This window comes from Peromyscus leucopus, chromosome 18, assembly GCF_004664715.2.
Source record: "Peromyscus leucopus breed LL Stock chromosome 18, UCI_PerLeu_2.1, whole genome shotgun sequence".
NCBI classification, from domain to species: Eukaryota; Metazoa; Chordata; class Mammalia; order Rodentia; family Cricetidae; genus Peromyscus; species Peromyscus leucopus.
The window spans coordinates 28556227-28583846 of record NC_051078.1 but is presented as its reverse complement, the minus strand read 5'-3'; positions in this window follow the sequence as shown (position 1 = coordinate 28583846).

Sequence of the window (27620 nt, the reverse complement as noted above, 5' to 3'; positions counted from 1 at the left end):
GTCTCTCATCAGACAAGAACAGGCTTCTAAGAGAGAACAACAAAACATGACAAAGTATAATAAGACGAAGCAAAACCTGTCATATTGAAGGTGGACACGGCAACCAGACAGAAGGAAGAGTCCCAAGAGCAGGCATAAAAGTGAGAGTTCCACTTGTTCTCACAGTCAGGAGCCCTTTAAAAAATACTGAGCTAACAGCTACGATATTCACAGAGTCCCAGTTGTGGAGCCATATAGGCCCTGTGCTTGCTGACTCAGTCTCTGTGAGCTCTGGTGTGCCTTGCTTAGCTGATTCAGAGATCCTTGTTTTCTGGGTATCCTCCAAACATTACAGCTCTCATACTCTTCCTGCATCCTCTTCCACTGGATTTCCCGAGCTCCGAAGGTAAGAATTTGACGGGGAATTCTCATTTACACTCTCTGTATAATGTCTAGCTGTTGATTTCTACCTCTCTTTCCATCTGCTGCCAGAGGAAGCTTCTTTGATGATGAACGGATAAGGCATTGACCTAGAAAGGTACCAAAATATCATTAGGAGTCATTTTTTTGATACAATTAAAAAAAAAAAAAGAACAGTAGTGTTTGGTTTTACCAAAGGTCTCTAGGCTTATCTAGTCTCTGGTTCTTGGTTACACAAGCAGTGTCTGTAATGAGTTGCTTCTCATGGAGTCATGCTTAAGTCAAATATGGTATTGATTGGCTATTCCCACAAGTTCTGTGCCACCATTGCCCTAGTATATTTCAAAGACATGACAGATTTTAGGTCAAAGGTTTTATGTCTGGGTTAATGTCTATGCTTTTCTTTCAGTAGCCTGCCAAGTACTCTCCTGCACCAAAAAGGATAGAACATAAGGATGACGGCTTTACTTATCCATGTTCAATGAGTTGTGAGTGTGTGGTCCTCTGCGATGGGGCCCCACTGTCATTTTGCAGAGAGCAACCCTTTTTTGGCTTAGCAACAGTCTGGGTTGTCTGGGGGTTTCCATGGGATCCTGCTGTGGATATCACTCTGCATAAATAAAATGCTGATTGGCCAGTAGCGAGGCAGGAAGTATAGGTGGGGCAAGCAGAGAAGAGAATTCTGCGAAGTGGAAGGCTGAGGCAGAGGAACGCTGCCAGCCGCCACCATGACAAGTGAGATGTAAGGTACCAGTAAGCCACAAACCACGTGGCAACTTATATACTAATAGAAATGAGTTAATTTAAGATATAAGAACGGTTAACAAGAAGCCTGAGCCATTAGGCCAAACAGTTTAAATAATATAAGCGTCTGTTTATTTTATAAGTGTGTTTATTTTATAAGTGGACTGTCGGACTGCTGGGGCATGGCGGACCTGGAGAGAAAACTCTCTAGCTACAGGATCCCCTTGGCCAACAACTCAATTTAAGGAAACCCAGTCCTGCCACAAAAAGTCACTTTCTTGGCAACAAGATATTGACAGATGAGACACTATATCCCCCATTATGAGGATTCCTCCTTAGGATTCCCTTCACAGATTTCAGAAATTGTCCACTGCACTAGGTTTTTGTTTTGTTTATTGGATTATTTCATTTTTTGACATCTGGCTTCTTGAGTTTTTTTTTTTTAATATATATATATTTTAGATATTAGTCCTCTATCAGATTTTGAGTTGATAAAAATCTTTTCACATTATGTAGGCTGCTACTTTGCTTGATTGACTGTGTCCTTTGCCTTACAAAAGCTTCTTAATTTCATGATGTCCCTTTAATTAATTGTAAATATTAATTCCTGCAATATCAGAATTCTGTTCAGAAATTTGTCTCCTGTGCCAATTCATTCAAGGTTTTTTTTTCTGCTTTTTCTTCTACCAGGTTTAGTATATCTGGTTTTATATTGAAGACTTTGAGTCACTTGGACATGAATTTTGTGAAAGGCCATATGTATGGGCCTATTTGCATTATTCTATAAGTTTGACCAGTTTTTTTTTCCATGTGTATTTCTGGCTTTTTTTTTTTTTACTTTTTTTTTTTATTTTATTTATTTTACAACACCATTCAGTTCAACATAATAGCCACAGATTCCCCTGTTCTCCCCCTCTCGCCCCCCTCCCCCTCCCCCAGCCCACACCCCATTTCCACCTCCTCCAGATCAAGGTCTCCCCCGAGGACCGGGATCAACCTGGTAGACTCAGTCCAGGCAGGTCCAGTCCCCCCCTCCCAGACCGAGCCAAGCGTCCCTGCATAAGTCCCAGGATTCAAACAGCCAACTTATGCAACGAGCCCAGGACCCGGCACCAACACACAGCTGCCTCCCAAACAGATCAAGCCAAATGACTGTCTCACCCATTCAGGGAGCCTGATCCAGTTGGGGGCCCCTCAGCCTTTGGTTCATGGATCCTGTGCTTCCATTCATTTGGTTATTTGTCCCTGTGCTTTATCCAACCTTGGCTTGAACAATTCTCGCTCATATAAACCCTCTTCTTTCTCACTAATTAGACTCCCAGTGCTCCACCAGGGGCCCAGCCGTGGATGTCTGCATCCAGATTCCTCAGTCCTTGGATGGGGTTTATGGCACAACTATCAGGGTGTCTGGCCATCCCATCACCAGAGTAGGTCAGTTCCTGGTCTCGACCATTGCCAGCAGTCTTTTGTGGGGGTATCTTTGTGGATCTCCGTGGGCCTCCCTAGCTCTCTGCTTCCTCCCCTTCTCATGTGGTCTTCATTTACCATGGTCTCCTATTCCTTGTTCTCCCTCTCTTTTCTTGATCCAGCTAGGATCTCCCACTCTCTTTCCCTCGACCGTCACCCTTCATTGTTCCCACTCATGACCAGGCTGTTCATGTAGATCTCATCCATTTCTCCGTGTCTTTTTTGGGGTCCTGTTTTCCAGGTGGCCTCACTGGTGATGTGAGTAGCAGTCCAGTCATCCTTGTTCCACATCTAGCATCTTCCTATGAGTGAGTACATACCATATTTGTCTTTCTGAGTCTGGGTTACCTCACTCAGGATGATTTTTTCTAGATCGATCCATTTGCCTGCAAACCTCATGATGTCATTGTTTTTCTCTGCTGAGTAGTATTCCATTGTGCATATGTGCCACAATTTATTTATCCATTCTTCAGTTGAAGGGCATCTAGGTTGTTTCCAGGTTTTGGCTATTACAAACAATGCTGATATGAACATAGCTGAGCAAGTGCTCTTGTGGTATGATTGAACATTTCTTGGATATATGCCCAGGAGTGGTATAGCTGGACCTTGGGGGAGATTGATTCCCAATTTTCTAAGAAAGCGCCATATTGATTTCCAAAGCGGTTGTACAAGCTTGCATTCCCACCAGCAGTGGAGGAGTGTTCCCCTAGTTCCACATCCTCTCCAGCATAAAGTGTCTTCAGTATTTTTGATCTTAGCCACTCTGACAGGCATAAGGTGGTATCTCAGAGTTGTTTTGATGTGCATTTCCCTGATGATTAGGGATGTTGAGCAATTCCTTAAATGTCTTTCAGCCATTTGGGTTTCCTCTGTTGAGAATTCTGTTTAGTTCTAAAGCCCATTTCTCAATTGGACTGTTGGTCTTTTTGATGTCTAATTTCTTGAGTTCCTTATATATTCTGGATATCAGTCCTCTGTCACATGTGGGGTTGGTGAAGATCTTTTCCCATTCTGTAGGGTGTTGCTTTGCCTTGTTGACCGTATCCTTTGCTCTACAAAAGCTTCTCAGTTTCAAGAGGTCCCATTGATTGATTGTTTGTCTCAGTGTCTGCGATACTGGTGTTATATTTAGGAATTGATCTCCTATGCCAATGCGTTCAAGACTACTTCCTACTTTCTCTTCTAGCAAGTTCAGAGTAGCTGGATTTATGTTGAGGTCTTTGATCCACTTGGACTTAAGTTTTGTGCACGGTGACAGATATGGATCTATTTGCAGCCTTCTACACGTTGATATCCAATTATGCCAGCACCATTTGTTGAAGATGCTTTCTTTTTACCATTGTACACTTTTGGCTTCTTTGTCAAAAATTATATGTCCATAGGTGTGTGGGTTAATGTCAGGGTCTTCAATTCGATTCCATTGGTCCACATGTCGGTTTTTATGCCAATACCAAGCTGTTTTTATTACTGTAGCTCTATAGTAGAGCTTGAAGTCAGGGATTGTGATGCCTCCAGAAGTTGTTTTATTGTACAGGTTTCTTTTAGCTATCCTGGGTTTTTTGTTTTTCCATATGAAGTTGAGTATTATTCTTTCCAGGTCTGTGAAGAATTGTGTTAGTATTTTGATGGGGATTGCATTGAATCTGTAAATTGCTTTTGGTAAGATTTCCATTTTTACTATGTTAACCCTGCCTATCCATGAGCATGGGAGATCTTTCCATTTTCTGACATCTTCTTCAATTTCTTTTTTCAGGGACTTAAAGTTCTTGTCATATAGGTCCTTCACTTGCTTGGTTAGTGTTACCCCAAGGTATTTTATGTCATTTTTGGCTATTGTAAAGGGTGATGTATCTCTAATTGCCTTCTCAGCTTCTTTGTCCATTGTATATAGGAGGGCTACTGATTTTTAAAAATCAGCTGTTCATAGGTGTGTTGATTTAATTTTGGGTCTTCAATTCAATTCCATTGATCAGTGTGTTTGTTTTTATGTCAATACTATGAGGATTTTATTACTATAGCTTTGCAGTACAACTTGAAACTTGAAATGGTGAGACCTCCAACAGTTCATTTATTGTTCAGAATTGTTTTAGCAATTCTGGGTTTTTAGTTTTTCCATACTATTAGTTTTTTTTCAACTTCTATGAAGTTTAGAATTGTCCTTTCAAGGTCTATAAAGTATTATGCTGGAATTTCGATTGGGATTGTGCTGATTCTGGTAGATTGCTTTTGGTAAGATTGTCATTTTTCTCCTGTTAATCCTATTCATCCATGAACACAGGAGTTTTTTCTATCTTCAAATTATTCGTTTTTATGATACAAGTCTTTCATTTGCTTGGTTAGAGTTACTCGAAGATATTTTTATAGTATTGGAGGCCATTGTTGTTTCTCTGACTTCTTTCCCTGTTTGTTTATCATCTGTATATGGGAGGTTACTGATGTGAGAATTTTGTATCTAGATACTTTGCTGAAAGTATTTATCAGATGTAGGAGTTTTACGGTGGAATTTTTAGGGTTATTTGTGTTCTCTCATATCAACTACTGTAGAAGTAATCAACTGTCTTATTAAATAAAAAACACAGAGCTAATACAGAGATAAAAGCCAAGAGGTCAGAGCAATAGCTAAGAGCTAAAAACCTTACCCTTCACTATCGTGGTGGCCCTAACTCTCCGAAAGAGACCTACTTCCTGTGTATCTGTCTTTATAAAGACTTTCTGTTCTGCCTTCTCATTGGTTGTAAACCCAACCACATGACTGCCTCGTCACTGCCTGTCTGTACAGACCTCCAGGTCTTCTATGGTTGGTATTGAGATTAAAGGCATGTGTCTCCAATGCTGGATGTATCCTTGAACAAACAGAGATCTACCTAGCTCTGCCTATCAAGTGCTGGGATTAAAGGCATGCACCACCATAGCCCAGCTTGTGATGGCTTGCTATTAGCTCTGACCCCCAGGCAACTTTATTTATTAACATACAAATAAAATCACATTTGAGTACAAATAAAATATCACCATAAACTACAAAAAGCAATACTTTGAATTTTTTCTTTTCATTTCATAACCTCTTGATCTCCTTCAGCTGTCTTATTATTTTAGCTAAAGCTTCAAGTACTATATTAAATATGTATGGAGATAATGGACAACCTTGTCTTGTTCCTGATTTGGTGGAATTACTTTAAGTTTCTCTCCATTTATATTGTTTATCTAATCTTGGTTTAATTGGTAAGATATCATTTAATTGGTAAATGAAGAAAATGATCCATTTCTTTTCCAATTTGGTGGAATACAGGTTTTTAAAATACGTCCTTACCATTCTCTGGATTTCTTTGGTGTCCGCTGTTATGTCCCCAGTTTCATTTCTGATTTTGTTAATTTAGATATACTGTCTTCTCAGTTTAGTTAGTTTGGATAGGGTTTGTCTATCTTGTTGATTTTCTCATAGAATCAGTTCTTTATGTCATTGATTGTTCATATTATTCTCTTTCCCTGTTTCATTGATGTCAGCCCCTTGTTTGAGTAGTTCTTGCCATCTATTTCTCTTGGGTGTGATTCTTTGTGTCTAGAGATTTCAGGTACCCCTTTAAGTTTATTGTATGAGATCTCTCCAGTTATCTTCATATATACACTTAGTGCTATGTACTTTCCTTCTAACACTGCTTGCTTTCATTGTGTCTCATATAAGTTTGGCTATGCTATGTATTAATTTTCCTTTAAATATAGAATATCTTTAATTTCTTTATTTCTGTCTTGGCCCAGTAGTCATTCAATAGCGAACTGTTCAGTTTCCATGAGTTTATTGTTGTTGATATCTAGCTGTAATCCGTAATGGTCTGATAGGATGCTTTGAGTTATTTCAATTTTCTTGTTTCAATAGAGACGTACTTTGTATCCAAATACATGGTCAATTTTGGAGAAATTTCCTTGAAGTGCAGAAGAGAATGTACATTTTTTAGTTTTTGGATGAAATGTTCTATAATTATCTTTTAGGTCCATATGGTTTATAATGTCTGTTTGCTCTAGTATTTTTTGTTTAATTTTTGTCTGGAATACGTGTCCATTGTTGAAACTGGGGTATTGAAGTCTACCATTATTAGTGTGTTGTGACCAATGTGTGATTTAAGCTACAGTAATGTCTTTTTTATGAACTTGTATACCCTTGTTTTCGGGCCATAAATGTTAAGAATTGAAATGCTATTTTGGTGGATTTTGCCTTTGATGAGAATGTAGTGTCCTTTATATATTTTGATTAATTTTTATTTCTTCTATTTTGGTATATATTAAAATAGCTATACTAGCTTGCTTCCTAGGTCCATTTGCTTGGGTTATATTTTTCAAACCCTTGACCCTGAGGCAACATCTAACCTTGATGTAAAGTGTGTTTCTTGGACTCTGTAAAAGGATGGGTCTTGCTTTCACATCCATTCTGTTATTTTCTGTCTTTTTATTAGGGAATTGAGACATTTGACATTGAGAGATATCAATGACCAGTAACTGTTGATTCTTGTTATTTTGTTGTTGCTGTTGTTTGTGATGGTGATGTGTGTTCTCCTTCTTTTGATTTTGCTGTTGTGATATTATTTATTTTCTGTGTTCTTGGGTTTTTGATGTCTTTAGGTTGGAGTTTTCCTTGAAGGACCTTCTTTAGAGATTGACTTGTAGATATATATTTGACTAACACACAGTATCCAGGAAATCTGGGACACTATAAAAATTTGACTTTATCACGGAATACATAATTTCTCATTCTATGGTGATTGAAAGTTCTGCTTGATCTCATAGCCTGGGCTTCCATCTGTGGCCTCTTAAAAACTGAAGCACATCTGTCCAGACCCTTTTGGCTTTTAAAGTCTCCATTAGGAAGTTAGGGATAATTCTATTATGTCTGCTTTTATATGCTAATCATTCTTTATCCCTTGGAGCTTTCATATTCTGTCTTTGTTCTGTATGTTTGGTACTTTGATTTTTATGTGGTGAGGGGAATTTCTTTTATGGTTTAATGTATTTTGTGTTTTATATGCTTCTTGTATCTTTATAGGCATCTCCTTCTTTAGATTAGGAAATTTTTTTCTATGATTTTGTTCAAAATATTTTCTGGGCCTTTGAGCTGGAATTCTTCTTCTTCCTCTATTCCTTTTATTCTTGGACTTGGTCTTTTTATAGTGTCCCAGATTTCCTGGATATTGTGTGTTAGGAGTTTGTTAAATTTAACATTTTTGTTGACCAGTTTATACATTCCTTATGGCATATATTCAATGTCTGGGATTCCTTCTTCTATCTCTTATATTCTGTTGGTGAATCTTGCCTCTGTAATTCCTGTTCTATTTCCTAAATTTTTCACAAATTAAATTTAATTAATTAAATTCCCTATTAATGTTTAATTGAATTATTTATGGAAGTATCTTAGCACATATGTAGTTTAATGGGAATATTCATTATGTTCTATCTTCCTCAACAAAGTCTAAATGCTTCTATTATTATGAATAATAAAAAAGGCATTTTATGTTTTGTTGTAATCACATGTATCTATATTAACACCAAGACCAAAAAGCAATTAGGATCTTAATGGACTGTAAACTTCACTGTATACCATTGATTAAATTGAGGCAAAATGTTGCTTCTACAGAGGCTTGTGTTTGGTTATTGCAAGGGGAAAACTTGATATATATGCCAATATGTATATATGTATCCAGCATACTTAATTACTTAATGCTGTCCATGACTCAACGTATTTGACAAAATATTTTGTCCTCATAAGGTGTTGAAGAGTCTGGAGACAATCCATGTGCCATAAAACTCATCCAAAAGTTCAAACTTACCCCTAATGCTAAATGGTACACACATCCTAGGATTTACACATTTTTACCAGACTACCAGGATAGCATGATTCATCTTGACATATCTGGCACTGATTGGATAAAACATGCAAAATGGAAACAGTAACCAGAAAAGTAATGCTACCCAAATTCTCCATTACTAAGCATGGGTCAGTTGATGTGAAGATTACCTTTGTTTTACCAGTGTGACTGTTTCCCATGAATTTCATAATGTAGTTTTTAAATGCTAGTTTCTGTATGAAAGTGTGCTAAATTATATATAAGTATATATTATATAAAATACATATATAAATATACATATTACACATACACACACACATAAACCAGGATTATTTCACAGATTAGCTTCATAAGGTAAATACATGAAGAATATTTCTGCTATAAGGCATGGCCATTTCTTTAAACTATGTATAAATGTAGTTCTATCTATTTAAACTCCATTAAAATATTTGATAATTTAAATTATAATAAGATTAGGCAAAAATGGATAAGAATTTAGAAAACAGTATAATTAAAATTAATTATTTCTCTTTTTAATGTTATATTAAAACTATTGTTCTACTTAAGAATTTTGACAGTTATTTGGATTTGCTTTTTATATTTCCTCGAGAAGATAAAAAATCTATATATAAATGTATTACATATGATTTATAAAAGTATCTGAAGTAATTTTTACAACTTAACATTATAGGTATATTTTAATACCTATATTATCAATATTTTGAAACGTTGAAAAATACACTATTATAGGCTAAGTTGTATTTACTATTGTAGACTTAAGGCTCACCCAACAAAAGGGAAATTATGCCTGGAACTGAAAACTTAGTCACCTTCTCAGGACTAGTATGGTAATGGATCTTAGAAATGAATCTGCTACACAACTTCACTAGACTAGCAAAATTCCTTAACACATTCTTACACCCACAGGTAAGTGTTGCTGCCCCCACTTATCAAAGAATCTTCTCTCTATAGCAGATGAAGGCCATTTACACCACAGTTCCTGGATCTATTGCTCCGTGTAGAGAAGGAAGCCCTGAGTTAATGAAGCCACGAGTGAACTTGCATTTTTAAATAGGCTATGACAGCTCAATTTTAAATCCTGTGAAGGCTCAGTTTGCTGGAGGGTTGGCAAAGCTGTTACTCATATGGGCCAGACTGAGGAGAAATGAAAAATTTTCTCTGGAGTCCAAGTGTGAGTGTTTATGGAGTGTTGAGTCGGGCAGAGACTAGCTACTGTGGCTTCCTTCTCCAGGATATATATAGCCTGAGGCTGTGCCGACAGAGAACTCCTTCAGAGACTAAACAGTCCTTTAGCGTGTAGTGTACATAATAAAAAAACAATGAAGTTCCAGGTTGTGGTAGTAGCAATAGTGGTAGAATACCACGTGACCCCAGTTTCATTGTACATGTGTTTGTGTGTCTGTCATTTCTTCATTCCCTCCCCAGCCAGGGCCAGGGTTCTGGAGCCCAAGCAAATTGGGTCAACACAGCTCAGGGAGCATCAAGGGAAGTAGGTAGAAGGATTAGAAGAGTCCAAATACTAGGGAGAATGCTATAAAACAGTTTCTCCTAAAAATGGCTACATAAATGTGACTGCAACAATCACAGCATCAACAGGCATGATAACTTAGAAGGGAGACTATTTCATGGTATGCCATCCCTAGAAAGGAACTACAGGCACCTGATAATGACTGCTAGGAGAGGAAGATTTATCCTCTACAATGTGGTCAGGCCTGAAACTGAGTGCATACAAACAAATAATAAATGCATTCAGCAGATTGTATTGATATGTTTGTTTACATGTGTGTGTATATGTGTGTGTGCACCAATAATAATCAAATATAGGGAAGAGGCTTTCAATATTTGAGTGGAAATTCAAGGAGAAGTTGGAAGGAGGAGACCTGAGAGGGGATGGAGAGAGAAAAAAGAAAGGGGGAAATATTTAAATATATACATTACTTTAAAACCCACTAAAAATACTTTTCTGGAGTACTTTTTATTATAAAAAAAATCTAGTAATGCCATTTATATTTGAAGACAGTGGTTTCATTTAGAAGTCCTCTTTCAAGTAACTCAGGACTGCAATATTCCATCTTTCCCTAGTGAGGTTTCCTTTAGATTCCTGTCATGAGTCACTGAATGCAAAGTCATTTGGAGCTGAGAAAACTGAAATCTTCAAACTGATATGCAAAACCTACATTGATTAAGAAGCTTTAAATACAATCTAAGTAGTTGTGTCACTTCTAGTGACTTTCACTTCTTCTTATTTCACAAAAACCTACTTCAGTCATCTAAATAATAATTTCCAGAACTCTTCTCCAGAATTATTTAAATGTTTTATTTGAAATATTATGGCTCACAAATTCATTGTATATGATTTCGATTTTTTAAAATTTAGTTTTAGGATTAGAAATTATAGAAGCAATATTATTTGCCTAAATTACTCAAGGGTAGCCTTCATTCACATGTTCATGTCTGTGTAGAAACTGATAATGTTCAGCCTTTAAACTCACCTGCTACAACAACTGGACTTGAAAGCACAGACTGATCAAACTACATCTCAGAAGTCAAGGTGCCCAGAGAGAACTCAGTTCCCATGAAAGAACTTAATTCCACTTCCATGGTACTTTCCTCTCTCACCTGCATTGCCTCATGACACTGAGTAGCACCTGCTAAAAAGTAGTGCCAAAGTATAAATATTTGAACAGACGGAACTGTATTCCTTTGCCAAAAACTTAAGTTGTATTGCAACAGCTGGCAGTATCATCAGTGATGGAGAGTCATTTGGAGTGCTGAAATTTGCTTTAATGTGGAGAATGCTCAAAAGCAGAAACAGTGAATGCTCTCTCATAAGCCCAAACATCATGTTAGTAGAGAATGGGATGGATTTTCCACCATTCCAGTGGTAGAAAGCAGATGGGATGTGAGGATGAAATATCCTGCACCTTGTCCTTATTCCAAGATAGGTTTTAGTCTTCTCTTGTATCTTTATTTTATTTCCTATATTCCTCATTTACCATTCAGATTTATGGGAAAGCAAAATGCATTTTGAAAATATTTTCATTCATCACTGAACACCTAGGACACATTCTGAGATATATATATATATATATATATATATATATATATATATATATATGTTATACAGTCATTGTGTGGACATTATAGAAGTACTTATACAAACCCAAATAGCCTAAGTCTACATACAAACAACATTGTTTACTGTTCCTAGGCTGTAAGTATATGCATAGTGTAGGCCATTCAAGCTCTATATTTAAATATAGAAAATGCACATAAATGTATGTTTTAAATATTTGTACAACAAAAATAAAAGCACAATGGATAGGAAACTGAAAATAAATGGGAATTTTATGATTGAAGGCTCTGGTGAGTCAGTGGGTGAATGGATTCCAGAGTGTGGGAACAAGTGGGTCTCTGTTTCTTGTGCCTTCACTTTGGCTCTTTTCCTCCTGTTTGTTAATTTTTTTTCCAATTCTAATGTAGTTTTTGTTTTATTTTAGTTTAGTTTCGTATTTTCCCTTAGGAACCTGTTTGTTTTCTATTTAGTAACAGAAAGGGGGTGGATATGGATGGGAAGAGAGTTGGGAAATAACTGGGAAGAGTTAAGAGAGGGAAAACTATAATCAAGATATACTATATGCCTAATTGAGTTGTTGGCAAAAAGGGTCCCATTGGAATCTGCATGTAATCCAGGGTGCTGTGAAAACAATAGGTTGCCCTCCACAAACTGATAGCAAGTCCCCATTGCTGACGACAGCACCTACACAATGCATTGGACATGGTGAAGTTCAGCTGGTGCCTACACGAAGCCTTCATTTCTATGTGCTGGCATCTTTGGTACTAGACTCTGTATGCTATAAAAGAGGAAACATAAACACCAACCTAGAAACAACAACAACAAAAATTGACCTACAATGCTGTTTGGCCTGTAAAATATTCTAGGGCAGTGGTGGCATAAAGCTTGTGAGAGTAATCAATCAATATTGATTAGACGGAAGCCCACTCCATGAGATTGAACTCATACCTGACACTGCTTCAGTGACCAAGAATATGAGACCGTATAACCCAGAATCCTAGGGTAAAACAAAATACTACTTACCTAAAGGGGAAAAAAGTAGCAATAACAAGATTCCTAATGGCATTCTGCTATACTCATAGACCAGTGCCTTATTCAGCCACCATCAGAGAAGCTTCCTGTTGTAGCAGATGGGAACAGATACAAAGACACATAACTAGATACTATGTAGTGAGCGAGAGGCCTTGGAACATTCAGCCCTAAATGCTATTCTCTATCAAATACTTTCCCTCAGTGCTTAAGCAACCCTGTGGAAGAGGAGATAGAAAGAAAGTAAGAACCAGAGGGACAGAGGATACCAAGAAAGTAAGGCCCTCTAAATGAGCAAGATCAAAGTTCATATGAATCCATAAGTACTGAGCCAGCTTGTGTGAATATGCATTAGGTCCTCTGCATATGTACAAATTTGCCATATAACCTTTAATTCATTTTAACTTTTCTAATAACAATTAGCTTACAATACAGATAGATTTTACAGTACTCAAATTTGTTATTTGACAACAACATTACTTATTCTTTAAGTGTTGTTAAATATTAAGACAGAAGTATACATTTTATATCTGACCTAAATCAGGTTGCGATTATAAATGTCGTCAATTTCCACCTACACGTGGTGCATGGTCTAGGTGCAGTGGTATGCATGGAGCCTTGTTCCTTAGGCTGATGACTTCTTCTGAAGAGTGGAAATGGTCTTGCTGAGGCCCTTGTTTGTTATGTGCTGCGGTTGTATGTTTTTCTAGAAAGAAGTCCAGAAATGGTGGTTTGTTTCATGTTTTATTTTTATTTTTTAAATTTTTTTCATGTATAAAGAAATATTTTTTTACCTTTTTTGAGATTATACTTTAATTTTAACATTTTCCCCTTTTCTTTTTTCCCTTCAAACCCTCCCATATACTCCACAATCTCCATCAAATATGTGGCTTTTTTATTAATTGTTATTACATACATATAAATATGTATATACACATATATTCCTAAGTATAATCTGTTTGGCCCATATAATGCTGACCCTGTGGTACTGGAAAATCAATCGGTATGCTTTTCCCTAGGGAGGGCCTTCTCTCCCATTCTCAGCTTTTTTCCGTTGCCTATAGTTCTTTGGTTATTGGGAGGTTTCATGGACTCTTCTCCATCCAGTATGGCATGCTCATTGGTGCCACCCTTGCTCAGCTCACATGTTCTGGGTGGTCAAAGCAGTGTGATGTTTGGGGTGTAATTTCTGATTTACTAGGGGGCAATCTCACACCAAACGTGTGAGATTTGTTTTACATCTGACCCCAGTGTCCCCTCCCTCTTCTCTTCCTATTCATTCCCCCACCTTCCCTCCCTGCTCCCCCCCCCCCCCGCCCCATCAACTCCTCCTCTGTTTCTGTCAGAAAGGGGCAGTCCTCCCATTGGTGACAATAAAGCATGGCATATCAAGTTGAGGTAAGACTAAGTTCCTCCCCTCACATTAAGGCTTGGTAAGGTAAACCAGTATAAGGAATAGATTCCCCAAAGCCTTCCAAAGGGTCAGGGACAGGCTCCACTTCAGTGATAGGAGTCTCTGAAGTGGACTGTCTCACATATGTAGAGGGTCTAGGCCCATCCCATGCAGGTTCCTTAGCAGTTGGTCTAGCGTCTGTGAGCTCCTATGAACCCAGGTTAGTTGCCTCGGTGTGTTCCCTTTTGATGATCTTGACATAATCAAATTGAGGGATGAACTCAATAAAACAGAGACAAAGAGAACAATACAAAGAATCAATGAAACAAAGAGTTGGTTCTTTGAGAAAATCAACAAGATAAACAAACTCTTGTTCGAACTAACTAAATGGTAGAGAGAGAATATCCAAATTAATAAAATCAAAGTAAAAAGGGGACATAATAAGAGACATTGAGGAAATCCAGAGAATCTACTTTGAGTCATAATTCAAAAACCTGTACTCCACAAAATTGGAAAATTTTAAAGAAAAAAAAAGGGACAAATTTCTTGATAGGTACCACATACTGAAATTAAATCAAGACCAGATAAATAATTTAAACAGACTTATAATCCCTAAGGAAATAGGAGCAGCCATTAAAAGTCTTCCAACTAAAAAAAATCCAAGGCTAGATGGTTTCAATGCAGAATTCTATGAGACTTTCAAAAAGCTAATACCAATATTTCTTAAATTGTTCCACACAATAGAAACAGAAAGAAAATTGTCAAATTCTTTTTATGAGACTGTAGTCACCCTGATACCTAAACCACACAAAGATTCAAGAAAGAAAGAGAAATACAGATTGACTTTCCTCATGACCATAGATGCAAAAATTCTCAACAAAATACTGGCAAACCAAATCCAAGAACACAAAAAAAGATCATCCACCATAATCAAGTAGGCTTCATCCCATAGATGCAGGGATGGTTCAACATATGAAAATCATGTTTTATTTTTTAACTACAAATTTGCTTGTGAGAAAAATAATCATCATGGACGTTCTCCTCTTTCACTCAAAACCTTTGGTTTGATGTCCATATTATCAACCTCTTTAAGAAACTTCGTAAAGCCAGCTAGTTTTTGCTGAACTTTTTATTTGGATTTTTAAAAATGTTCTTCCTAATTCTATTCTCTCATAGTTTCCTTTATCTTACACTTTCTTCTGCTATACATTCTATTCCTGTTCATTAGGAGACCCCCAGTACCATCCTCATCTTCTCTTAGGCCAATCTGCTTTGGCATTTTAGTTCCAGTATTGTTAAAATAATTGTTAAACACACACATGTTATAACCCATGTGTACATCAGCTCAGGATCAATAATACCTTGGCAGAACCTCTGAAGTCACTCACTGATGTCTAGAATTTCTTCCAAATGACACTTGTAATTCTGCAGTGACATCATCCCAAGTCCAAGAGGAGTTCTTGATGAGTGACACAGGTAGAAGTTGTTTCAGAACTGCATTTGTGTTTTTCCAGTACTTTTGCAAGTTCCACCAACCTCCCGAAGCAGAGTATCCCCAGGCAGTAAAGCTTAAAAGCTGCTGTAAATCCTTGGTCCTGAATAAATGGTGTCCAGAAGGAGCAATATCACTTTGACATAGAGTTGATATCCCAATAAAAGGAGGAGGTGTAGATCATTAACAGCAACAAACAAAATCTCAAAAGGTATATTCTTCGTAGCCATCAGTGAGTCTCAGGATATCTTAAAAGAAGGCCTGGGTCATTTATGTCACCATTACTCTCATAACACCCTAGGAGTGAGTACATCCTGATATGATTGAAGACTGTAAGGTTCTCACTATGTTCGATCACAAAGATTTTTCATTTGTTACCAAGGAAGACTTACCCCATTCATAATAGGCTTGAAACAGCATTGTCTTAGCTCATTAAGGATGAGACTCCTTACAAGCATCCATTCTAGAGTCGAGAAGTTTCATCCCCATTGGAAACTTGCTCTGCCAAGTCACTTTACTCTGACAGCTTACCTGGTTTCCACAAATTCTTCAGCTGCTTTTGTATTAGCACTCATAGACTCTTACATTTACCATGTGTAATAAAATGCTTAAATCTGCCATAGCTCACAAGAAGTTCAACATCATCGTCTGTGTCAACCTGTCTTTCAAATATCAGACACATACCCCATGCTTTGGCCATGATGGTCATAGTGGTGAAAGCAGTGTGTTTCACTGTGTTATCTTCAACAAGGTTATTATAAGTTTCTATTGTGTCTGATAGAGGCTATTTCTTTGGGAGAATTCTCCTAGTAGCACTGTGTTTGACTGTGTGGTCTTCAACAAGGTTACTGGAAGTTTCTGTTATGTCTGATGCTGTTTATTTGCGAGTTTCTCCTAGTCTCATTACCTCCAATGGGGCAGAAACTGTAACAGCTTCTGTCAGTTTTCTCTTTTACTTTAGGATCATAGCTCCAGTGGAATGGAAAACGCCTGACCAGTACACAGCAACCATCGCTGATGTTCCACTCTCCTAGTCCTTAATCATTTTTTAATTTAATTTCCAGGAAAATCACTTCATAGGACCTCTTACTGACAATGTGAGCAATGGAGGGTTTATACTAAGGGGCCATGATTAATAAAATGACTGAGATCAAATCAAGTACACGAAGAAAAGATGCTGCCAGAAGACTCACTAAGCACAAGATAAATGAGGCTACTAGCCATGCAACACCACATCCTTTGTTACTTCTCTTGCTAAAATATGAAACAAGTATAGCAAAATGATAACAGTACATTTTTTGTAAATATATAAACCAGTAGCATAATAATCTATTATCATAGGCAAGTATTATGGAGTGTATATTATAATATTATATATAATATAATTGTTCATGCCAGGCAGCAAATAAAAACAAGTCTTACCACAATATGTGAGAAATATTTTGTGGTTATGAGCAAAGACTATGGCAGCACTAAGTGATACAGATTGTAAACTTCATTCTAAACTTTAAGACCTCTGTCACACAGAAGATCTGTCACTGACTGAAAAATTGCTGAGTAGTGCATAAGTGCAAATGCATACTTTGTGTAGTCCTTTCCCTTTGCAAGAGCTACTGACAAATTAGTGACATGAACAGCCTTTACCAGAAAATGCAATAAACTATAGATTATTGAGCCTAGAGCAGACTTTTAAATTGCCCTCTTCAGTAACATTGGAATCATTTCAAATGACATCTGGGGTAGGAGTGCATGGTGGCTAAGAGCAACCAGTGCACACACTTAAGCTCTAGAACCATCATTATATACTCACCACAGTGATACCATTCATATATAATTTTTGAAATTTCATATAAAGCATACTATATCCTCCCAAAGGCTCAGGGATTGTTATGGAAGAAGTGAAAAGACTTTAAGAGCTAGAGATGGTGGAAGACTATAGGAAACATTGTTTCCAGACTCAATAGAGCAGTTTCACAAATGAATTTCTAGTGGTTGTGACAGCATGTACAATACCTGTGCATGCACATGGTCTGACAAAAATTCTGTCACAGAATGGGAGGTGTGCACAAGATCCCAGTGTTGGATAAAGAGGCAATTGATAGCTGTGGGAAGAGAAAATGTCAGTTTTCTTTGAGGTTGTGGGCACTGGCAGAGGGATAGCTTCCTGTCCAAGATTATCTGTAGATAAATTGAAATCAATAGATTAAAAAAATATGAGAGGCTTAGTTGGGTGAGTAGGGAAGGGGAAGGAGTTGGGAGAGTTTAAGGTGAATAAGATCAAATTACATTGTATAAAACTCTCACAGAATTAGTAAAAAAGAGAAATTTAATTCTGTAAGTGCTGTCTTACAATATTTCTTCTTTTAAATGGCATCCATTGCTAAATTTTGTTTTGGGGTACCCGTCATTTAATTTGGAAGCTACAGAAAATTCCACCAATGTCAGTAATATGGACTTCAAAATTTTTACTTAATCTTCCTTTCAGATAGCATCCAGTGTTTATTCTTCATTTTAAGATCTCCTTTGCAGCCTCTGATTCCCTGTTTTCATTTTGTACAATTCAAAGAGGAAAGAGTTCATCTCTAAAGTATCTTCCACTTGTTATATGGAGGTGTTCATGAAGTTTTTCAGACTATGAGTGTCACATTCATCAATACTTGAACTGGAGTCATGGACATTCAAAATTTATTCATTAACCACATGAAACTAATCAATATTTTTATTAATTTGAAAGCAAGCACAAATCTTGTATCAGAAGGAATGACAACAGTATCACTAGCATGCTCATCAGTTCGGGAGACATATTCTTCACACACACACACACACACACACACACACACACATGCATATATATGTATGTGTGTCTGAAAAGTCTAGTAGAGGTATTGAATCCCCTGACATATGACCTATGAGAATTCTAGTCCTCTGCAAAAGCAGTATATACTCTTAACTACAACATCCTTGGCTAGGTGTTATGATTTCTAGTCAAATCTTAGACACCTGTGCTATGCCAAGGCTTTAAATAAGGCACCACTAATTATGGATATTTGAGAGGCAAAGGGTGATTAGAATGAAGACAGGTCAGATGGAACTTTCCACAGACTTCAGAATGAAAGTAGGCCTTCAAATATTGGCCAGGTTGACAAAAATGAGAGATGTGCCTGGAGTGAGGAACAATATGTGCTGTCTGGGAAGACTCCAGTTTTACTCTTGTGAAACAAAATACCCAACCAGGCAAAGTCAAATAGGCAATGAGAACCGTATTCTTGATACTTAGAAAAACTAAACCAGCTCAGTTCTACTTAAATGAATGGCAAAGTATGTAGTTGGAAGTTTCTCCACTCTTAATTTCCTCTGGTCCTGCCAGCCCACAGTCCAGGGAGCAGTATGTAATGGCACACAGGTAAAGCAATGGGACACATGGCCACATAGATTAACAGAAATGGGATGAATTTAAGTGTAAGAGCTAGTTTAATTAATATAAGCCTCTGTGTGTTTATTTGGGACTGACCAGCTGCAAACTGGGCAGAAACAGGAAAACTCCAGCTACAAAAATGTAGTTCTACCATGTTGGGAAGCTGAGGTGGGCAGAGCCAGCAGCCAAAACTGCCATTTCAACTCCAGTAATACTGCAGTTTAAAGCAATAGATTCACAATAAAACAGATTCAGATGGGATAAACCCTAAACAGTTTACACTGTGTGCAAAAATGGGCATAGGCTTAGAAGAGAGAAGAAAATATAGACAGTTATATAAAGAAATAGTTTTAAAAAATAAAGCCTTAAAGAGACAGTTAAAGGTAATATAAAAAATAAGCCACATAAAGATAGATATTACACAGAGAATCTGGATTGTGTTGTCTTTGGGATTTTTAACTACAGAGAGACACTTGATTGTAAAAGCTGTTGAGTTAAATCAATATGTATATTTTAAAGATATCTTAACTTCAAAATTTATATCTAAGAATGTGTTGCTTTGGAAAAGAGGTTCTGCTTTTGTTTCCACAGGAGATGAGAACCTGTGGATTGCTTCCAAGCTAATATGGTTTGACCAGCTAAGATCCCCTGAAAGGTCTCCAACGACACCATGTCCCAAATCATCCAACATCCAAAATTAACTTCAAGCAACTGGCTTAGAGAATATAGCCTCATAGACTACTCCAGTTAGGACTTGACCATAATCCTAAAATTTCTTTGTTTCCCCATAAGATTACCCGCACCTTCTATCAGCAAGAAGTAGCCTAGAAAACTATGCCCATATTCCCCCCCAAAAAATGGATTATGGTTGTTTGTCTTTGTTTATGTTTTTGGTGACAAACTGTTATTGGTCATAGTCAATCTGTTTCTAAAAGAAGAAAGGGGGATATGATATAAAAATATAGGATAAATATTTTGTATTGCTATAGATTTTAGTCTATTGATACAAATTTAAAGTTAATTTTGTTATAGTTTATATATATTTCTACTCTTGTTTAAGGTATTATGTAACTCATTTAAATTGTAATGGATAATTAAGAAATACAGATTAATAATTAGTCTTCTATGATAGTCAAAATTACAGTGCTGTTAAGTTTTCTAGGTATACATAGAGATATTGGAAAAATTATTTTGGCCACTCCACGTAGTTAAAAAGATATTTATTTAATGGCATAACTCACAAATTAAGTAAAAGGTAGGTTGCAGGGTCTGGGAAAGGTGTATCGCAGTCCAGTGGTGTTCTCTGGAGCTCTGCTCAGTCCACCTCCCACGTTCAGTGTGGCACAGAGAGCACTGGCCCATACAGCTCTCGGGTCTCCAGGCGCCTCCCCTGGCCCCGCCTCGTAGGTGTGACAGTTGCCAGAGTCTCAATTGGGGTTGGAACTTCCAGATCCAAGCTGGAATGGCTACCCACTACATAGAGATAATTCAGTTAGGTAGGTAATCTTCAGACACTTTGAAGACCTACAAAATATGACATTTAAATTTTTAAAATTTGGACTTTCTGGACAGTGAGACAAGTCTGCTCCTGGCAACACCGATTTACTTCAGAGAGGAGGATGGGTATCAAAGATACTGTATATGGAGTTTATTTTCTTCTTGGCAAAAAATAGCCATTTGGACAAGAAACTGTTCTTGCCTAGACTGCTTGACAAAATGCTGTAGCGACTGGACATGCGGGACCCATAGGAAAGTGACCACTGAACTTTGCAAGATGAGATGGTCCTTCAGGTTCCTGCTTCAGAGAAGAAGTTGCCAGATATTCTACAAGACACAGAGACAAGCAACTGAGAGACTGTAGGCCTGTAGGCTAAAGAATGGATGTCCTAATGTTACAGAGAAACTTCAGGTGACTTTCCAGGTAGACAGCTGTCTCTGTCATTCTAGATTTTTGGAAATTTCTTACAATGCACTTCCTGTTTACTTAGGTGATATTATATCCTTCTGGGGTCTATGATGTAGTTGAAGACTAAATAGTTATAATTATAGTTTTCCTTAGTTATGATAAAAGATAAATTAGATATGGAACTTTAGACTCACAAATATAGGATAGATGATAAAATATTTTCTTTAATTTTGCCAAATACAAATAGACTAGATATTATAACTGTAATTTGTGCTTGATGACTGTTCTATTTTATGTCATTTTAGTATGTTAAATTTAAAACCTCTCTTTTTGATGAGACAGAAAAGGGAAGGTACTGTGGGATGTTCTGTATGTTGTGAATATATGTTGCTCTGATTGGTTGGTAAATAAAACACTGATTGGCCAGTAGCCAGGCAAAAGTATAGGTGGGATAAACAGACAAGAATAATTCTGGGAAGAGGGAGGCTGAGTAAGGAGATGCCAGCCTCCTGTCCAGGTAGCAGCATGTAATGGCATATAGGTAAAGCCACAGAACATGTGGCAACATATAGATTAACAGAAATGGGCTGAGTTAAATGTAAGTGATAGTCAGTAGGAAGCTTGAGCTAATGGCTGAGCAGTTTTAATTAATATAAGCCTGTTTGTGTTTGCTTGGGTCTGAGTCACTGTAGATCGAGTGGGACACAGGAAAACTTCTGGCAACAAAAGGGGGTTTAAGCTCTAGGACAAACTCATTGAAAAGTACTGGGGGTGTTAAGTGGACATTCAATGATCATGTGTAATATATAGGAATATCTCAATGTTTAAGCCAATTGTGCTTCTTCATTGGCCTTATAAAGAAAAGTGATTTTTAATTATTTGTTTTATATTGAATTTTAAGAGAGGGTCTTACTGTGTTCTAAGCTGACGTTGGCCTCAAACCCACATTCCTCTTCCCTCAGTCTCCCCAATGTTGGATGATAGTATTTTCTCTCTTCTATGATCACTATAGAAGGTGATTTTTATAATATGGAGCAAAATTCCCTAATCAAAATTGGTGTCTTCACAGTCTATGCCAAAGGCTGAGCAGCAGAGACATTATTATTTTTTTTTTTTTTTTGATTTCACATTGGAAAAGGAATATTCCCCAATGCTTGAGAAAGATAGGCTATTATACTGACAGGCAGTTATATAACATGCACTGTAGGACTGAGAAGAGTTGTATAATGGCATTCTCAGCTTAATGCTTAAAAGAAAAAAAGAATAATCGGGGGGGGGTGGTAAGAACTTACTGTGAAAAGCAAAGACTGTGAAGCTTATTCAAACTGTTATAGAGTCCCATTTCCCATCTAGGTGCATCTATGTCCCTAGGCATGTTAAAAATGTGAGCATAGGTCTTGCCTCCAAACATTCTGATGTTGTCTTCACAATTAAGGCAATGATCTAAGGAATGGCACTTGCCATGGTATGGAAGTTTGGGGTGTAGACTGAGAAGGAGCTAAGTCAAGAAGGCTCTTCTATATCAAAGTAGTTTGTGTTTGCTTGAGTTGTGGGTTTTACTCTTTCTCCCAGGATTCTAGGAATGGTGAGCTGCTGGTATAGGCATCCAAGAGGAGACAGATATCTAGTTTCCATCATGCAGTACAACTGTGGCAGTCAGGGGTGCAGGCTGGGGATTCAGGATGACCATAGCATTTTTGTACATTACATTCTCATTTTGTTTTCATTAACTTTCATTTTTGCACAGTTAATTGGATTTCTATGTTATCACATATGCAAAATGTATACATTTCATCTTATTGTTATCTTTATTGTTGTTATTAATTATGGTTTTTCTAGACAAGGTTTCTCTGTGCATCCCTGGCTGTAGATCAGGCTGGCCTCAAACTCACAGTGATCCCCCTGTCTCTGCCTCCTGAGTGCTGGGATTAAAGGCTTGAACCACCACTCCCTGGCCCACTATATTATTTATAAAAGGTGCATAATACCCCATGTTGTTAGCTATTGTAAGTTATTGAGCAAGTTTCCTAGACCTAAAGTTACTTTTCAAGTTCCTCATTTAAAAATGATGCCTTAAGAAATAAATTTGCACAAGATCATATTTTTCATTATTCAATATTACTTCCTGGTATGTCTCCTAAAACATAAGTCTAAGGGGTTGGGGATTTAGCTCAGTGGTAGAGTGCTTGCCTAGCAAGCACAAGGCCCTGGGTTCAGTTCTCAGCTCAAGGAAAAAAAAAGAAAAGAAAAGAAAACATAAGACTACTGAGTTAAAAGTTGAATATTTATAGAAATTATGATTTCTAAATTTTCCCAAGATAGACTATGTAAATCTGCATCCCTAATCACAGTGAATAAAACAAACCATTATAGCAGTTATTTGCTGCTATTTAGCTTTATGTTTAAGAAATATTTTACTTTATTAAAACCATTTACTACCTTTCATTTACTAATGTATTAGATTCAGTATAGTATCTTTTCATTAATTTATTAAATAGACTACAATATATGAGTTAGTGACTGTTCTCATTGATGTAGGAAAATGCCCAAGAAAGGCAGCTTGAGGACAAAAGAGTTTATTTTGGCTCACAACTTGAAGGCATCATCCAGTAGGGTGGGGGAAGCATGGCATCAGGAGATTAAGGCAGCTGGTTTCCTTGCATAGCATCACATGCACTGCGTCTACAGTCAGGAAGTGGAGATGGGGAAGAGTTCTGGTTTTCATTTTCTTTCACAGTCCAGGACTCCAGCTCATAGTGGTGCCTATATTCAGAGTGGGTCTTCCTCCTCCATTAAAGTATTTCTAGAAATACTCTCATAGACACTCACAGAAATTTATTTCCAGGGCTTCTGTAAGCCCGTCAAATTTACAGCCAACATCATTAACCTTTCTTATTTATATTTAAAGGAGTTTGGGCTTTTTTTAACTGATAAAATGATGTTATCGTGTTCTCTCAGACACGTTTATTTTTAGGCTAGTAAGTTTCAGGTAGATTCTTTGTTCCTGCAAAGTCCATCTTTTTCACTATGACTATGTAAAGCCCTGGAGGTATTGACCATTGCTACCATTGGCACAGAACATGCTTTTTCATAGTTTGCTTTATATTTTCTATATGCTACAGTTCTACAATTTTGGTATTCTTTTGTTTTAATTTAATATTATATTATCAATATTTAATTCATGTTTTCATATTTGGAAAATATTGCATAATCTTTTTCATGGCCTCATTCATTTCCTGTCTGTATTTGAGCACATTTTCTAGAGAGCTGGTGAGTTTGTAGCAGAGAATAACTTTTTGTGTCCAATGCATTCATCTGTGGAAAACATCACTACCAGTTGTACTGTGAGGAAGAAGCCCTGAGCAAGTGATTTCCTGAGTGAATGTATATTGTTAACATGGGCACAGCCATGTCATGGAATCCAATGCCTAAGCTCATGAGAGTGGCAAAACCTTCCCTGAGTGAGGCTCAGAGGAATGACAGAGATTTCCCTATGACTTTGAGTTCAGATAATTGACTAGTGTGCTCAAAAACTAGCAAGTACAGCTTCTTTTCCAAGATGTTTACAACCTAAGACTGCTACACTACAAAGACCTCCAACCGAGACTTAGACATGCTAACCTACTCATGTGCTGTAAATAATATGCTTCCCTCTTCCCCAGTGTTCTGGAATGCTCCAGTCAGGGAAGTTATCAGAAAATGAAACAGAATTTCTCCTGTGCAATAAAGTTTTTAACTCCATATAATTGTCCTGGGAAGAAAAAAAAAATAGAATTCTTCAAGCAAAATTTCCAGAGTTCTAGCTTTCTCCATCTCTTTATAAAGTCACTAATGTGAAGTAATAACAACTACAATGAGCTATCATATCACCCTAGTGACAATGCCCATTGTCAAAAAAAAAAGATAGCAAGTATTAGGAAAGGTGTAGATAAAAGAGTGTCTTTGTACTCAGTAGATATGAAAATTAGGACACCCATTATGGAAAATAATATAGAATCTCCTCATAAAATTGGAAGTTCAAAGACCATGAGATTCAGTAATTCTACTGTTGGGTATATATATATATATATATATATATATATATATATATATATATCCCAAAAGAAATGGACTCAGTATGTCAAAGAGATGTCTGTACCCTTACATTCATTGCGACACTATTGACAGTAGCCAAGAAGTGGAAGCAATCTAAATGTCACTCAACTGAGAAACGGATAAAGAAAATGTGCCACATGTACACAGTAGAATACTATTTAGCCACAGGAAGACTGAAATCCTGTCATTGGCAGCAATTGGATGAAACTAGAGACATTTAATCTGAGTGAAGTGAGACAGATAAAGAACAGCACCACAGGATCTTATCAATATGAAAGCAAAAAAACAAAATTGATGTCACAGAAGTTGATAGTAGGACAGTGATTAACACATGATGGGGAAGACAAAAGGGAAAGGATTAGCAAAAATTAATGAATGGGTGATAAGTTACAGTGAGAAGCAAAAGGTTCTGTTGTACCACCAATTAATATAATTACTATAGAAAACAATAATGAACTATACCATTCAAAAGATAGAGCGGTGTTAGAAGACAAATGATAATAATAAGTGATAGATGTTTGAAGCAGTTGATATATTTAGCTTGATACATTTACCAATGTATACCTGTATCAGAACATTATGTTACCAAATACATGTAATTTTGTTAGCACATACATGTTATCTCTGCATTTGGGAGGGAGAGGCAAGAGGAATACAAGGTCAAGATTATCCTTACTTACATACAGAGTTTTTTATGAGTTTATGATGTGATTCCCTCTCTCAAAATGCCTTTTCCTTTCCCCAAAGAGGAAAAACACCTAGAAGATCCTACACTATAATTCTTTCTTTGACCTCAGTACAGATGTTTTATCTCCTCATTATACATGAAATACAGGGAAATAACACATGTACACTCACATATGTCTATATGTATGTATACACATATACATACACACATATATTTTCAATAAAGAAAACAGAAGAATTGCACACACATACACAATTCACAAAATAATAGTTAAAAATTTTTCACAATCACTTTTCCCATAATAAACTACCTACTTTCATTTCATAGCATATGGATATGGATGTGTTCTATTTAATTGTGTATGGCAGTTATAGAGAACATCTACTATGGATTATGAGTTTGCAAAAAGGGGAGCCACTGGTGAATTCAAACAGAATACATTAAATGTAAGCATAATGTTTACTCTATCTATTATTTTAATATTTAAGATGTGGCCAAGTCATCTGAGTATAGTAATTTGATGACAGGAAACCAAAAACCTTTGTCAATGTGTCTAAACATTATTAAACTTATCATTTCTTAAAATATACCCATGTATATTTTAGATGACTAAAATATGACTTAGATGACTCATCGGAATCATCTAAGAGGGTTTTCAAGCTATACTTTGTGAAAGTACCGAAGATTTGACTTTTGTCAACTGCCTAGCTCATATTTAGGATTGTAATTTAGTGAGTTCACATTCGTAGTTAATTAGAATCATACTTGCTATTGGTGTCTCATTTAGTGTATCAACTTCTGAATAGTCATGACATTGGTGTGTGTGTGTGTGTGTGTGTGTGTGTGTGTGTGTGTGTGTGTGTGTGTGACTGTGGGAGGAGGTCAGATTTTGCTTTCAATGATACAGGTCCTGGAAATGAATTCAGATCCTCAGGCTTGGTGGTAAGTGCCTTTACCAGCTAAGCCATCTGACTGCCCCAACCCATGGATCTCTAGGGTGTACATACATAGATCTATAAAAGACAACAACTATTTAAAAGTTTAAGACATCTATTTATAACCTAAATGTCTTAAACATTCATAGTTAGTTTAGTAGTACTTTATTATTTTCATCAATTTGGTGTTTGAGGGATATATGGGTTTATTTTTTTTCAGATCTAAATATCTCTGCTGATACTCTAGTCTGGTTGTTGAGAGGGGCTAATTAGTAGGTAGTTTAACTAAGTTAGGCAAAACATTAATCAGGCTAAGGTACCAGGATGACTTTTTACATAATCTGATAGATATGACTAAATATAGAACTCTACATGGCTGTAAGTTTACAATTTCAGCAATGTGTATTATTGAGTACATGTTTTAAACATGTGCATGAATTGTGGTGTGATTCAAAAGTTTAGAGTGTTACAAAGTTTACATAAATTGGCTTTTAAAAATTTATAATATTGGGTTTAACTATTTGATATGTTACTTGGTAATTTTTTGGCTGCAATTTGAAAAACCCAGAAAAACAAATATCAAGTAGAAAAAGGAAAGTTCCAGCTCAAAATCATTCATATAAATATCCAAGAATGCATTAACATATGCATATAACCCTAAATTATTTATTTACCCATAAATAGTTAAATGTTGAATATTAAAGCATCATCTGTACAATTCAACAGGACTCTTTGGAATAAATGCAATTGGGAAATTATATTAAAGGAACAAATGGAAAGGTTTCTTGGAAAAAACCCAAATGCCAACAATTTTATAAATAGATGTCTAACTTTAGCAGTAGTTGGGTAAATATAAATTAAGCTGAATTTTTCAAGTTGTTAAAGCTTAAAGCAGCAATAAAAGTTTATTGGTGCTGCGATGACTTTATAGGATCAAATCTTTATGGCACTAGAAGGAGGGAAATTTTTGTTGTTATGTTATTAAAATATTAGTCATAAGTGAGAATTGTTCATTTTAATTTATCAAATGAAAAAGAACTGCAAGACAAAGATAAATGTTTAAAGTTAAAAACAATGTAAATAGTGAAATATTTACTATAAATAATATAATGTAGCAAATACTTCGATG